Source organism: Phocoena phocoena, chromosome 3 (assembly GCF_963924675.1).
Source record: "Phocoena phocoena chromosome 3, mPhoPho1.1, whole genome shotgun sequence".
NCBI classification, from domain to species: domain Eukaryota; kingdom Metazoa; phylum Chordata; class Mammalia; order Artiodactyla; family Phocoenidae; genus Phocoena; species Phocoena phocoena.
Window position 1 is genome coordinate 95,917,593 of NC_089221.1, and position 15,901 is coordinate 95,933,493.

A 15,901-nucleotide genomic window follows, 5' to 3' on the forward strand; every position below is an offset into this window, starting at 1 on the left:
TCTGTTGCTGTTTTAAAATTTTGAATGAACATTTGGTTACCCTTATGACTTGCAGAGCTAGAGAACCATTTTCCTTAACGGACACTTGGGAAGAGCAGCAGCACAGGAATGTAAAGGATATTTTCATCTCGTATGCAGACTTAAGTGACCCTCTTTCTCTGTGTTGCCTGTCTCCCCTGTGGCATTTTGTGGATTTGGTCCCTACTTCTTATATATTGTAAACAACAGACATATAGTGGAATGTACAACCACGGTCAACCTGGTTAGAAACAGGCCCTCTCCAAGGGACATGTGCCGTAGCTATAAAGGAACAGTTATCTACCATACCTCTGTTCCCCTCAGTGAACTGCTGCTGGGAAGCTTTACTTTTTCTCCATGTTTTTATGATCTGGTATTCTGTTCTTTGTACTCTTGTTCTATCTGATTCCTTGATGTTAATTTTTACATAACTTCTGTTATTAAGGACCACACACTGCTCTTCCCCCAAACATTTGCTCTGTTCTGAATGAGAATTCGGGAATTCTAGACAGGTTAGAGTATTAGGTAGAAGGAACATGAGTATGGAACATGTTTTAAAAACCAGATTTGTTAAAGGAAGGGAGAAATTTTATTAAAAGGAAGATTAAAAGTTATCGCTGGTTAGTTTATGATGCAGAGTATCATAAAGTACACAGTTGTCATGCTTAAGAAATTGACATTTGTTTAAAACAGGAAACAGGTAAAATTCTTTCAAATGTATGGTTTGTTTTTTTGTCAAATGTATGTTTTACAATGTAGTTATCCTGAAAGTACACATATATTAAAATAATTCTGAGAGGATTAGAGTCAGTGCAAATTGTAAGAGAATATTTTGATAGTATTTACCGTTCGTATGAGCTGCTGAACTGAAAACTTACAGTAATTCACTGAAAAGCATGGTTTCTAAGAATCTCTTTCTTCTCATTCCCTTCCAACACACACATGAAAAGTGGAGCCTGAGGCGAAGTTTTAATTGCTGTCACTTTAGATAACATTGTTGTACTGGCCTCCTTTCTGTTAGAACATTTCTGTCTCGAGGCTTTCCTGTTTTGCTACTCATTTTATCATGAAAACTGGATGATTCTAGCTTTTCCTATAGTATTTTGATAGATATTCTAGTTGTTTTCAGTTAATTTTCTTACTGTTTGTCTACTGCATTTAGCAAAGTAAGATTATTTTCCTGTTCCACACATACCTCAAAACAAGTTTTCTGAGTTTTTGGGCTTTTTTGTTTTACTTCATTAGGGGGCAGTAGAGCTCTTTGCTTACCTAACCTCTGGCGCTCACAGTGTTATTTGAAATAACATTCAAAATAATTTGTGAAGTCAGTAGTTGTGGGAAATGCTAAGTGTTTACATTTCTAATCTGTATATAACAATAGAGTTCTCTTGTTATCATCAACAAAATTAGTGCCTATTAATCAGATATGTACAGAACAAATAAATAAAATCATCCTGATTTCAATATTTGCTAATTTGCATATGATCATTTGCCAAAATGAAATTTATTAAAAAGCCTTCTACACTGTTGATTTTTTTTGTTACATTCTGCCACCTGTATTAACTTCTTTATGAGAAAAGAGAATACAATAATCCCAAAGATAGTTGAATGGCTGTGCTAGGTTAGAGCATAACTGGTTCCAGACTAGTCATAGACAGTTGAAATTTCTTTATAGAGAATAGCAATTTTATATGTAACAGATTTGGTAATCTGGATGGCATCAACACTTTAACTGAATATCCTAAAAACGCTAAAATATTTGAATTTTACTACTAATCTTGCATTTTCCTCAGTAAATTTGCTGTTCAAGACAATCATATTTTGTAAATGCAGTGATTCTAAATTCTTTTTGTTCATCCTTTAAGAAAGAATCCTTGTGTTTCATTCTTTTTTTCTTCTTCTTTTGAAACAACTGAGATAAAGTCACCTTGACAAGAGAACTTTCTAAACATTTATCTAAGTGTTCCATTGGATTGTGCTCAGGTTGCAGAAGGGTAATTATGGTCTTGAGTGAACTTAGGACTTTTAATACCAATTTTTAAAATTAGAGGTCTTCATTCTTACTTTCAAAATGTATGACAAATTCTATTTAGATTGAGAAAAAGGGGGAAAAAGCCTTTTTTTTTAATTGCTTACGCTATGTAGATACGGTATTACCTCCTTTGATATTTAAAAAACATCTCTTCCAGGTATGAATTCTTATTATTATCTGTATTTTATAGATAGATGGAGAAATGGAAACATGTAGTGGTTAGTTTATTTTCCTAGGTTATTCCTAACTAATAAACAGAGCTAGGATTTGAAGTCAGGCAATTTTATTTCAGAGACCTATGCTATATTTATTGCTAGGATACTGTATCATTTTGCTTATTTAATAACTTAGCAGTTATCCTGTAATATGTGTATATGTTTCAAGGTGTTGAAAGCTTTTCTAAAATGCAACGATTGTTTTATTATTGTTCTTCATAAAACTACAATTACATGGATTCTAAATTTCCTTTTCTTTTTCTTTGACTAAATTGAAACAATTTTACACTAAAGTCAGTGAAAGACACATATATTCTTTTATGTGGTAAGTAAAGTTGTATGTTTTGATGTTGTCTCAGTTTAATAGACACTGCATTTATTAACAGACCTTATTGTAAGGGCTATATGACATCATTGATGTTGATGTGTCGTGAACAAAGAAATAGGGTATATCATTAAAAACACATCCTTAGCTGTATATATGACAGATTTTTCAGTAAGAGAAAAACACACATATGCTGTTCAAATCATGAACTCTTTGTATTAGAAATTTAAAGTATTTTGATCTTCTTAAAGGTAATGTTTGTATTGACTGATTCGGAAGAACCTCCAGATTTTTCTGAGCTGCTTTGATGAACAGGTCTAAATTTTACAAATGTTGTATTTTTATTAATCTAATCTATATAGTGACTATATTTCAGCATATTCTTTTGATAATTTAAATTTATTTTTCTGTGTTACAATATTTGTGTATATATTTATAATGGACATTTTGGAAAATATAGGGGAAAAAAAACCAATTAAAATCAAGTGTAATTCTAGTACCCACAGCATTGTTATGTTTTGTTATATGACCTTCCAGTCATTTTTTTCCTATACCTCTGTTATAAGTGATTTTTTAAAAAACAGTGATGTTTGCATTTGGTTTAAGAAAAAGAATTGAAGTTTTGTTATGACTGTTCAGTACTAGATGTGGTATGAGAAGGTAGTCTCATTCATCAGTCAGAACTTTTTGTTTTCTTTTTTGATAAACAGCAGTTATTCATTTTCTAAAGTATACTATCTTATGATCTGAAAAGACATTCTGTAAAGTCTTGGGCTTTTTTACTCACTGATTTTGATCAGAAATTTATAAAATTAGCTTTGTCTAATGAGCAGGTCTGTGTCAAGATACTTTTATTTGTGTCATTTGGGATGGTTTTATTCAGGGTTTAGAATTTTAAGACAGGTCAGTGGTTTTTACTTTTGAAATGAAATGATTGATGAATATTGCTTGTCTTTTAAAGAAGGTGTTTCTGGTTCTTTTTTTATTACCTAAGTTGTATACGTTTATTTTGAAAATTTTATCGATATGGAAAGAAAAAGTCCCAGATTTACCACCACTGTGCAGTCTCTTTTATTTCAGTGTTCGTTCAATAGCTACTTTTTTTTTTAATAGCTACTTTCTTTTGAAAGTCTTCTTTGATTTTATATTCTGCTTTTTTCATTTAACTCTGTAACAGATCTTTTCCATGTTCAGACTCATCATTAATATATTAAATGACTGACTGCATCACGTTTTGGCTATGACTTACTACAATTTCCTACCAGTCCCTCTGTTGTCAAATAATGAGTTTGCTTCCAGTATTTTCCTATTATATTGTGATAAACAACTTTGTATATAAATACATGGTAGGTGTTCAGTAAACACTTATTGAATGATGAATGAACAAATGAATGAATGAATAAAGCATCCTTGGAACTTATGGTTATTCTTCAGGAGTGTAATTACTGGGTGAAAGGGTGTAAAGCAAAAAAAGGTCTTTACTGTAGTTTGATAATTGGCTTTTCATAATCGTTTTAGGAACACACACACTCAAAGGTGGCATTCAAAGAATATAAGAGATTCTGGAGAAAAGTGTAACATTACTATCTCAAAAGTAGGTTCTTTGATAACTAGTTAATTATTTTGGATAATTTTAGGAGACCAGTGAAAAGCCCTGGTATTTTTGTAAGATTATAGAGCCCTCTCATTTATAATTTCTTTATTCCTTTAGTATACACATTAAAGAAGCTTTTGTTGTATGTGTTTTATTTTATTATAGAACATGTAGAAGCAATCTCATAAAATATTCTAGCGGTTAGAGTAAATAGAAACAACCCTTATTTGGTAGACAATTGCCCATATACTTTGAAAAAAAAAGCCTGGTTCTTTGCAATCAAATTTATTTATTTAAGTAATCCTAAGGCTTTGTGGCTCTAGTTTTCTGATTCTTAATTTTGTTTTGTATCCTTTTTCATTGTGATCAGTTTCTCAATGATAGTATCCTTTAAGGTGTCATGTGTTCTAAATGAGAGCAATACAAAACTCTTTCCATAATTTAGTGTGGTTTCTTTTTAGTTTTGTGATCAGTATGACGTTCTGAAAGATCTTAGCATTCAAGTATATTGAAGTGTTCAAATCATACGTGTATAGCTCCTTGGTATCACAAAATGAACCCCCTTATATGCGTGTGAAGAGTATGTATGTATACGTCTTTTTCTGTACTTTAGATTGCCTAATGGAAAGTCTGCATTTATCTATGGATAAGACTTTTAAGCTAGCAAAAATACTGTTTTAGACACTGTGTATCTTTGATGAGTAAAAACGAAATATTAATACACAGAGTGTGATGGAAGTTAGTATTCATGTGGAGAAAATGATAAAAACGACTTGAAGGAGAAAATCTTTTTAAAAATACTCCATTTATTTCATAATTTAAAAAATCATCTTTTTACTAAAATTCTTTTGCAAAAATTTTGTGAGGGCTTCCCTGGTGGCGCAGTGGTTGAGAGTCCGCCTGCCGATGCCGGGGACACGGGTTCGTGCCCCGGTCCGGGAAGACCCCACATGCCGCGGAGCAGCTGCGCCCGTGAGCCATGGCCGCTGAGCCTGCGTGTCCAGAGCCTGGGCTCCGCAACGGGAGAGGCCATAACAGTGAGAGGCCTGCGTACCGCAAAAAAAAAAAAGAAAAATTTGTGAAATTTCAAAGTAGGCAAACAGTATCACCCTCACTTGTCTTTCCTAGCTTCTGAGCTTCTTTACTTCTTTGAAATCTGTAGGCAATTGATAATTGTAGAATTCCTCAAACATAATAGAATATGTTTAAAAGTACCTTTAAATTTTGTTTAATGTATTTTTATGGATTAGAAATGATACTAATGTAAATGAGTGGCTTATGTACTTTGAAATAAAAGTGTTAACAGTGAATTAGATATCTGAACAAATAAAATTCAATAAATTAAAGTTCAATAAATTAAATAAGCAACAACTTTTAAAATAGCTCAAATTCAATTCAAGAAACATTTATTAAACCTTTACCATGCATGAGGTACTAGGCAAGGTATTTGTGATATAGACAGGTTTTATTTTCCATCATGGAGCTTTTGGTCTAAAAGGGAATGCATACATTAAGCCGGTAAATATATTTAAGTTTAGTGACTGTTACAAAAGGAAATACATGGAACTGTGGAAGCTGACAGCAAAGAGTTGGAGACTGCAACAGGCAGGGGAGTTTCAGGTGGAGGAAAGAACACATGAAAAAGGATAGGGGCTTATCTTCTGAGCATGTTGAGTATGAGGTAGCTGAGATATCCAGGTGGAGATTGTTTGGATGGCAGTTGGTGAGGTGGGGAGTGGATTATAGACTAGAAATTGAGACTTGGAAATCATCGAGGTTTTGATTATCATTTCAGTTATGAGATGGAGGAGGTTAGTCACTTAGGGAGGAAGTATAGAACCTGATGAACACCCAAATTTAAAAGGCAAGTAGAGCTACAGGAGCTTATCACAGTGATTGGGAAAGGAGCAGCCAGCGACCAAAGCAAGAGAGTATTTCATGGGGGGGTGAATAGTGTTACATGCTGTAAGAGGTAAAAGAGAGAGAAAAAAAAAGATACTAATTTAACCCTCACAGCTGTGAATTAAGTACTAGTATTTTCCCTAGCTTGTAGATTAAGAAGACTAGTCTCAGTGGTTAAGTATCTTTCCCTAGATTGGATATTAGAAAGTAATATGGGCAAGATTTGAACCCAGCTCCACCTGCCACAATAGCCTGAACTTATAATCACTATATAGCAGTTTTTAAAAAAACGAATTTAGTGTCATGGAGGTCACTGGTGATCACTGTGTGGGGCAGGAGAAGGAGGTGTTTCGAGACAGAGGGCAGTATTGAATACTGTTGAGGGGCCAGGAAAGAGAAGAACAGACATATATATGACTTGGATTTGGTTAGATGGACTTCTCTGATAACCTTGGTAATTGTGGTCTCAATCACAATTGAGAGGCAAAAGAATCCTGATTGGAGTAAATTGAGGAAAGAAAATGAGGCAAAAAAGTGAAAGCAACCACCTACGTAACTCCTTCAAGAAACAGAATGGGAATAGTCAATGTAGGGGAATGTGGATTCAGTGACTGGAGATACTAGAGGAGGTTTATATGCCGATTCCACATCCATTGGGGAGAAATTGATGCTGCAGGACAGAGAGGGATACAAGTTCCATGAGAAAGTGAGAAGACAAGAGGGCCAGAGCACAAATGAAAGGGTTGGACTTTGATGAGAGTGGGAGCACATTATTTGTTGTAACAGCAAAAAAGAAAGAGAATGGATTAGGTAGGTAGTTTGGGTGGTAGAAGAGGAAGCTGTGTCTGATTGCTTCTGTTTCTGGATGCAGTCATTAGTTGAGGTAGTTGGTAGGTCTAGAAGGTTTGGGAACAGAGGAAGTATGAAACAGTTATTTTGGATATTGGGAAAATGAATAAACTAGTTATTTTAGGCTGTTTCACTGTTACTGACCAGTGCTTATTGCCCACTTGAGATTTGTGACCATGAATTTGAAATGAGAACTGTTGAAATGGTGTACATTTTCCTTCATCCATTTTTAGTTGCTGTGATGCAACTGTGAAGTAGGTAGATAATTGGGTTTAATCAGCGTTTCATCTTTGCCAGGTGTATCAGGTGAAGGGAGAAAGGGACAAAGGATTGGCCTTGTGTACAAGGGAGTGATTTTAGTGATGGACCATAGATTCTAAATCAGATCAGTTGGAAAGTGAGGATATGGTGTATGTTGTGGGTGGCATGATGGAGAGTGAGAATCTGGCTATAAAACTGGAACCCTAGCCGCAGGCTCCCTTGAGTCGTTTGTCATACAGAGGACCCTCAGACACATTAGTTCCAGGGTCACTTGGGAATTTTTTATTTGAATCTTCTCCCTTCCTCTCTTCTTCCCTCTCTTTCCACTTCTTCCTTTCTTTTTATAATCGAGCAAAAATGCAGTTTCTTTCAGTGTTATTCCATTTTATCTCAAGGAGTTCCAACCTATCCGTCTTTAAAGGGCCATTTTATCCAAAGTTAAAATACTGCCACTTCCTTGGTAAGGGTAATATAATAATAACTCCAAAAATAACCCTTTTATAATTCTCAGCAGTAAAACAAATAGAATTATTATTCATATACAACTTTATTTATAGAATGAGCAAAGGCTGATGGAATTTTCCAGCCCAAAGAGATCTTAGATGGATATGGCAATGGATTCTTAGATATAATATCAAAAGCACGAATGACAAAATAGATAAATTGGACTTCATCAGAATTAAAAACTTGTGCATCAAAGGACATTATGAAGAAAAAGAAAAGGTAACCTAAAGAATGAGAGAAAATGTTTGCAAATTCCTGGTAAGGAATTTCTGTCTAGAATATGTAAAGAACTCCTACAACTCAACAACAAAAAGGCAAACAACTCAAATAAAAAATGGGTAAAGGACTTGCATAGACATTTCTCTAAAGAAGATATGAAAATGGCCAACATGCACATGAAAAGATACTCAACATCATTAATCACTAGGGAAATGCAAATCAAAACAAGAGTGATACTTCACACCCATTAGGATGGCTATAATTAAAAACAAAAAAAAGTAAAATAACAAGTGTTGGTGAGGATGTGTAGAAATTAGGACCCTCATATATTGCTGGTGGAAATGTAGAGTGGTTCAGCCACTATGGGAAATAGTTTGTCAGTTCCACAGAAATTGAAACATAGACCTATTGAATGACTCAGCAGTTTCACTCCTAGATATATACCCAGAAGAAGTGAGAACAAGGACTCAAATATGTACATCTGCATGCATGTTTATAGCAGTACATAACAGTAGCCAAAAGGTGGAAACAACTCAAATGCCCATCAATGGATGAATGGATAAACAAATAGTAGTATACACATACAATGGAATATTATTGAGCCATAAACAGAAATGAAGTCCTGATACATGCTACAATGTATATGAACCTCAAAAATATTTTTCTTAGTAAAAGGAACCAGACACAAAAGGTCACATATTGTATGGTCTCATTTATATAAAATATCCAGGTTAGGCAAATCCATAGAACCAACAAGCAGGTTAGCAGTTATCAAGACCTGGGGGAAGGAAAGAATGGGGACTGACAGCTTAAAGGTTATTGGTTTCTTTCTGGGGTAGTGAAAACGTTCTGAAATTAATGCACAGCATTGTGAATATATTGGAAACCACTGAATTGTATACTTTAAAAGGATTAAAATAGTACATTTTAGAGACAGAGAGAATGAGAGAGAGAGAGAGAGAGGAGGATGAAGGAGACCAACTTAGGGAATATTTCAACCCTCTAAGTTTACTGAGAAAACTCAGGCCCAGTGAGGTTGAATGGTTTGTCAGTTGATTATTGGCATAGCCAGATGAGACCCTAGTCTGATGGAATGAAGGGGGTACACTGGATTTAAAGTGTAAAAGTGAGATGACTTGAGTTTAAATTCTTAGACTGTGGGCAAGAATCTACATCTTTCTGCAGCTAATTTCCCAGTTTGAAAATGTGGCTAGTAATACCTGCCTTCTAGGATTATTAATAGAATTAAATATCTGTGAAGTTCCTGTTATCAATAGAATGACTCTCACATAGTAGGCACTTAATGTTAATTAAATTTGAATTTGCAGTGCTATAGTTCAACATTGTGTTAGGAACAGGTTATTCTGGAAAATATTTTTAGGAGTGTATTATTTTGGAAGATAGTTGAGTACTGACTTGATGGCTTGTGTAGTAGTTTGCCCTTATTAAAAAAATTGTTCAGTGTTACAGTATTCTCCTTTGTAACCAGGCTGTTGGAATTCAGATTGAATTTTCTGTAACCATCACTTTTAACAAATCACTGTTCCTTTTCTCTTAATTAGTAGAAATGATTCCCAAATGAATATGGAGGAAGAATACCACTTCCTTAATTACTAATATTGCATTGTAGGCTGCTTGAACTCCCTGTGGGGTTTTTTTTTTCACCCACAGTGACCTTTCATAGAGTATGTACTCTGAAAGAACAAGTCCACAGGGGTAGTATGGCATTGTGCCACTTATAAATGTAATTTTCTATTATCTTAAACCATCTTTGTTTTTATATCGCTATTCTTGATTATAATACTTTGTATTCACTCTTTTAGCCACAAGGCTCAAAAATCTACAAATATTGAGTCTCAAAACACTCCAGTGAGGCAGGCATATTGCAATCATCCTTTTTAGTTGAGAGGAGGAGGAGGATATTATTTAATATTAAGTTAATGTATAATAATAGAAGAAATAGTCTACCAAAAATCTGTTGCTAATTTTACGATAGTCTTGTTTTAAAATGAGAAATCAAAAGTTCTTCTGCCTCATGTAAATGATGCTCAGATTTTCATCCTCATTTTAATTTGGGTATTTTCTCTACTTTTCAACTGATTTTTATGTATATTGACTTCTTTTGACTCCGAAGTACAAGAAAATATGAACATTGTAAGCATATACCTAAAGTAGCTTGAACGATTTAAATTTATCAAGCATTTTGCTGTAGACAGATAAGTAATTTATAGATTTATATATAAATTTATATTTAGATGTAATTTATAGATTTCTTAGCTTTGAGAGTGGGTATTGTGTATTCGTTTATAAGTTAAATTATAGTCACCTCCTCAGGTATTTTAGGTTGGCATGGTAATGACTAATAATAACACTGCTGCCATATAAGTGTATTTACACTTCTCTTTGATGGTACACATGTTATTTATGAATTAAGTACTACCTAATTCTATGTATTTCAGCTGTCTGCTTCTAAAGAGTAGAGATCTTCGGAGATGAGGGGATATTATATAGGACAAGAACAAGTTTAAAAATAAAAACAAGTTTAAAAATACAGTTTAGGGCTTCCCTGGTGGCGCAGTGGTTGAGAGATCACCTGCCGATGCAGGGGACGCGGGTTCGTGCCCCGGTCCGGGAAGATCCCACATGCCGCGGAGCGGCTGGGCCCGTGAGCCATGGCCGCTGAGCCTGCGCGTCTCGAGCCTGTATTCCGCAATGGGAGAGACCTCAGCACTGAGGGGCCCGCGTATCGCAAAAAAAAAAAAAAAAAAAAAAATACAGTTTAAAATGAGGTCTAATTAATGGTAATTCCTAAAAAAAGGTAAACATTTCTCATAAGGAAATTTTGTTTATTTAAGAAGTAAACCCACAAGTTGCCTTGGGTCAGTTCATATGGATTATGACCTATTTGGAGGCCGAGGGGGCATCTAATTTCTTCATAATATTATATGAAATATGCAGGTGGCTGAGATACCTCATTGTCTCTTTCCTAAGTGCTGCCACTTTGTATTTTTCTGAATTCTAGTCAGCCTAGGTGGATGGAGCTCATTAAAGCTGAGTGTCTGGATAGCTGCAGTGCACAGAAAGTAACCACTATGCCTGATACTGCCACATTTAAACAATTAAGAAGGTAATGATAATAGATAACATTTATTGACCACTTAATATATGCCAGGTATCCTACGTGCTTTTATACATTGTCTCAAAGGACCCTTGAAATTAATAAACAATAAGTCACTTTTTTTTTATTCGCCCAGAAGGACTGAAAATAATGTACAATTTAATAAAGTAACCACTGTGCTTCCACAGTGATTACTTTGCCGTCTGTCTTTAGTGAGGTCCATGGCTAGTGCCTATTCTCATAGTCTATATGGTTTTATCTTGCTCTTAAACATTTTGTTTTGATAGTCATGAAACTCTCTGGAGGGTAGGTGATTTATTTCCATTTGCCAAGTGTGAGGAGTGAGAGAATGACCTTGATAGACAATTGCATTGAGAGTTTTCCTATTCTTTTCTGGCAGGGCTGTCTGGGTGATGAAGTACTCATAGTAATAGAGAATCAGGGAGTTTCTGGTAGTAAAATAGAGTCTGTACCGGATTTTTCTAGATGATGGCTGCTCAGCTGAAGTGCAAGTAGGTAACAGGTTAGCTGAATATTGATTGCCCCGTTCTGCCCTTGGAGCAGCCAAGCAGTGTCTGGGGGAACTGGAGGGCCCAGCCAGTCACCCAGCCTCAGGCTGCCTTGTTGGTTAACCACGCTGTAAAGTACAAACATGATCATTTTTTTTGTCAGCGCCAGGATGTGAGTTAGGCTTAGGAAACATGATTTCCCTCAGAAATGGGAAGAAGTAGAAATTGTAAAATATTTTATCTTTTTTTTATACCTAATTCTCTCTATCCTGTTGTTTAATTGCTGGTGGGATGTTGAATTTGGAGCTTGAAAATTGTACTTAGCAGCTTAACCATAGCCACTTGCATGAAAGTTTAAACATTTCCTGACCAGAATGTGTCTACCAGTCAATTGTATATATTGACAGAGGGCAAACTTGACCTGTTTACTTGAGGGTGCTTTTCGCTTCCAATATTCTTTTCGGGGAAGTTTGGTTTACAAATAGTTTTAGGTAATTTTTGAAACTCTGATGTAAAAGTTCTATCAGATAGTTTATATTTCATTAACTTACATTAAAAAATCTATCAGTTTATAATTCATTAACTTACATTAAGCGATTCATATTGCAAATTGGCCCAAATCTGCCTTTATTAGCTGCCTTTATTAGCCCACATAGTTTTCCCTAATCCTCATTTCTGCCAGCCTCTCCCATAAAACTTCTTATTTTTCTTTTTGCACATTAATATTAAAAAGAGTGATGTCCTCTTTTTTTTCTTTTATGTATAAGGAATCTTATGGAGAGATGGGTTTTAGGGTCTCTAATGTCGGTGCAGAAGGTGGTGATCTCATAGAGACAAGACTCTTCCTGGGAGGGAGAGGAAATCCCTTAGGAAAGTACCACATTGGATCCCATCATAGCATTTCTTATTAAGTCAATTTCGGCGGTATTATTTTTCTTCAGAAGTTTGTTGGAACAGTTTGCTGTTTCTTTAGTTGAACATTTAGATTTACAGTGCATGTATGTCTTTTAGCCCTAGAATCACCTTAGTACATGAGGCCTCAGCACGCATCGACTGAGGAAACAGAAGATTCACATTTTCCGTCTCACACTCACACTGACTCCAGGAGTTACACTCGTTCAGGGAATGGTGGGCCTCATTGCTTGCATTATTTAATTAGTATTCTATCTCTGTTTGCAGAGTGTATAGTTGAAGTCCATATATATAGTTGAATTGAACTGAATCACAGTTAAATTCACATGAATTAAATATGTCGCTTGTATTAACTGATGACTTGTTTGTGCTTTGGTCCCTCTTATGTTTTACTAATTTATGCCTTCAGAATCTTCAAGTTCTCTTGTCTTAGAATTTAAAAGTACTAGTGTGTTCATTAAGAAAGTCTCCTGCGTATTACCAATCTCTTACTGATTTATAGGATTAGAGCCTGTTAGGAGAGAAAAAAGGTTCTTAAATATAAACTCACTGGTATTCTATATTTGTCAGGGAAGTATATTCTTGTAAAAATCTTATAGGTAAACAAACATTCTGTGTGTCCTAGTGAAAAAAGGAGGGGATAAGATAGTGTAGATGGTAGTTCCTAACTTTTAAATTTGACAGGGAGGAATGTGAGTATATTGACCTAGTTAATGCCAATTTGAAGAATTCTAATATGATTCCCTATTTTCCTTCAAATTGTATTGAGCCGGGTTCTGTTGGTACCAGCCATGTTATTTTAATTGGATTTAGATTCAGACATGACTGTCTCCCATGGCTTCCATTCTTGTACGCCCTACTTATACTGCTTTGTACAGTAGGGGTTTGCCTTTATTTATATTTGCAGCATTAATCACCTATTAATTTTTCATTTTAGGTCGCTAAAATATATCACATACATTAGTATAAGAACTATAAAAATCAATTATCCTAATAAATTGTGGAGCAAAAAAATTGCGAACAACTGTGATTTTAATTTCTTATACTTTAAAAGGTCTGGTTGAAGATTTTTATTCATGGTTCCTTCCCCCCTCACCTCTCCCATGTTAATATTGTTGTAGAGAAGGTTTAGACTTTGTTACTAAATACACACCTTATTAAATAGGTGTGTGTCCTGGGACAAAGCATTTCTCTGGTTCCTAGTTATTTCTACCATTCAGCTAAAAAATAGCTCTGTATTACATTTGACAGATAATACAGAATAATGTAAAGGACTTTGAAGGTGGCATTGGTATGTAGTAAAAGCAACACAGGCTTTGGAATCACACTGTTTACCTCTTGGGAAATAGCTAAAGAATCTCGAGCGGTTACTTACCTGATTGAGGCTCAAATTCTGATCTGAAAGTTTGGACAACAATAGCAACCTTCCAAGGTTTTTCTGAGAATTAAATATGGTAGGAAATGTAAAAGTGTCTATTACATACAGCACATTGGTATCTTCATTACTTAAAAAGGTCTTTCCAGTTTAGAGCAGCAAAATTGAAATGCCTAACTCTTTATAAGGCCATTATTAAGTTTTGCCAGAAGTAGAACTAGTTGTGAAGGTAGAAGGCATAAAGAAGATAATTCCTTCCTTTTTTTTTTTTTTTGTCTAATATCTTTAGGATAAATTTAGGAAGAAAATGTTTAAGGGAAGATTAGGTCTATTAAAAGACCTTACTGAATTTTGTTCTTTGATGCTAGTGACCTTCTTTTCCTAGCTGTTTGAACCAAGTGAAAAAGGTTAATAAAGCTCTACAATAAAATGATCTGATTAAAAATAAAGCTGCATACTTAATAAAAAGCCTGTCCCTTTGCTTACAACAAGTGGGAGAATATAACTTTGAATGTTTGATGAATGCAGAACGTTAACAAGAGTTATGAATATACCTGCTCAATTTTAAAATAAAAATGAAAAGTTTGAAATATACAGATCACCAGATGAGAGTATAAATTATTATTGGGAAGCTTATATAAAATAGAAATTAGAGAGATTATGGGCATCCTAATCTCACATTATTATGAAGATATGAAAAATTAAATGAAGTGTCTTCAAATTTTGTATTTTTAACCAGAGAAAAGTTATTTTCTGAGTACTTCTATTTACAAAAAACAGCCACTGACTTGGTTCTAAAAAAGTTAGATTATTTAAGTCCTGTAAGAATTTCATCTGAAATAGTTTTAGCAGCATGCAGTATCAGTAATTATACTATGAAGTCAGCATGATGTTTGGATCTTCTAAAACTGTTTTGAAATTTGCTTAGTGCAGTTTTACCCAAATGTGTTAGTGACCTTCAGAATTTTTTTAAAAACAATACCAGTTACAGTGGTGTCCTGTGAAAGAAGTTTCAGTAAACTGAAGTTAATTTAAAATTACTTACGATTATCACTTTGTCAAGAGAAATTATTTAACATGGCATTTCCCTCAATTGATAATAACATAAACAAAGAAGTAGATTTAAAAAATATTACTGATAAGTTTGCTTCCATAAAACCAGGAAAGTAAACTTAAAACATTCTGTTGTTGATATAAATAAAATATTTAAACTTAAACTGTTATGAATTTCAGTTTCTCAATAATGTTCTGGAAAAATATTAACCATTAAAATATGCATTAAAACGTGAATGGGGGCACACGTTTTTCCTTTAGTGTCAAGGTCCAGGCACTGATAAGAACTTTACAGTAGTATACATTCATTCCTCCCAATCCCTGGCCTTTTGCTTTTATTATCACATATTTTTCTTAAATATGTTATAAACCTTACACTATACTATTTTTGTTTAAATAGATAATTATCTTTTACAGATTTAATTAAAGTCCCAAGTCAGTTGGTTTAAGATATGGAGATTTTTCTGGGTGGGCTTGGCCCAAGCTGTTCACTTTAAAAGCAGAAAGTTTTCTCTGGCTGGTAGCAGAAGAGAAATCAGAAAGATATGAAGCGTACAAAGGACTCTGCGTGTTGCTGGTTTGAAGATGGAGACATTGGTGAGAAAGAATGAGGGCAACCCCTAGGAGAAGAGAGTGTTTTCTGGTTGACAGCAAGGAAACAGGGAACACAGACCATTAGCTGCAGGAACTAGATTCTGCCACCAACCTGAATGAGTGTGGAAACAGATTCTTCCCCAGAGCCTCCAGATAAGAGCCCTGCCTGACATCTGATTACACCCTTGTGAGAGGCCAGCCAAGCCTGTCTGAACTGCTGACCTACAGAACTATGAACTAATAATTTGATGTTGTTTTAAGCCACTCAGTTTGTGGTAATTAGTTATATAGGAATAAAAATACTAATATAACTTATAAGACCTTTTGTCAATCTGAACATTTCTATGAGGCTTTGTCTTAGCTCTTTCTGAAATCTTAACACAGCATGTTACAGCCCTACTCTGGATTTGATCTTTACCTG

General features: G+C 34.6%; 1 protein-coding gene across 1 annotated transcript in view; it reads left to right on the forward strand.

The window, feature by feature from the left end:
* COMMD10 (COMM domain containing 10) overlaps positions 1–15,901 on the forward strand; it is a 159,159-nt gene that overhangs the window by 31,862 nt on the left and 111,396 nt on the right. The window lies entirely within an intron of this gene.